Here is a 407-nt window from a genome sequence, read left to right as displayed (position 1 = left end):
TCCTCATCCTCATCCTCTTCCTCATCCCCATCCTATCCTCGTCCTCATCCTCTTCCTCATCCCCATTCTATCCTCATCGTCATCCTATCCTCATCATCATCCTCATTCTCTCCTCATCCTATCCACTTCCTCATCCTCATCCTCTTCCTCATCCTCATTCTCGTCCTCATCCAATCCTCCTCATCCACATCCTATCCTCATCCACATTCTCGTCCTCCTCTTCCTCATCCTCCTCATCATCCTCCTCTTCCTCATTCTCCTCATCTTCCTATCCTCATCATCATCCTCATCCCCATTCAAGTCCTCCTCTTATCCTCATCCTCGTCCTCATCCTCTTGCTCATCCTCATCCTCATCCTATCCTCATCCTCATTCTCGTCCTCCTCTTATCCTCATCCTCTTCCTCAT

This window comes from Lupinus angustifolius, chromosome LG12 (assembly GCF_001865875.1).
Source record: "Lupinus angustifolius cultivar Tanjil chromosome LG12, LupAngTanjil_v1.0, whole genome shotgun sequence".
In the NCBI taxonomy this organism is placed as follows: domain Eukaryota; kingdom Viridiplantae; phylum Streptophyta; class Magnoliopsida; order Fabales; family Fabaceae; genus Lupinus; species Lupinus angustifolius.
The sequence above is the reverse complement of the archived record's forward strand: the minus strand, read 5'-3'. Positions refer to the sequence as shown.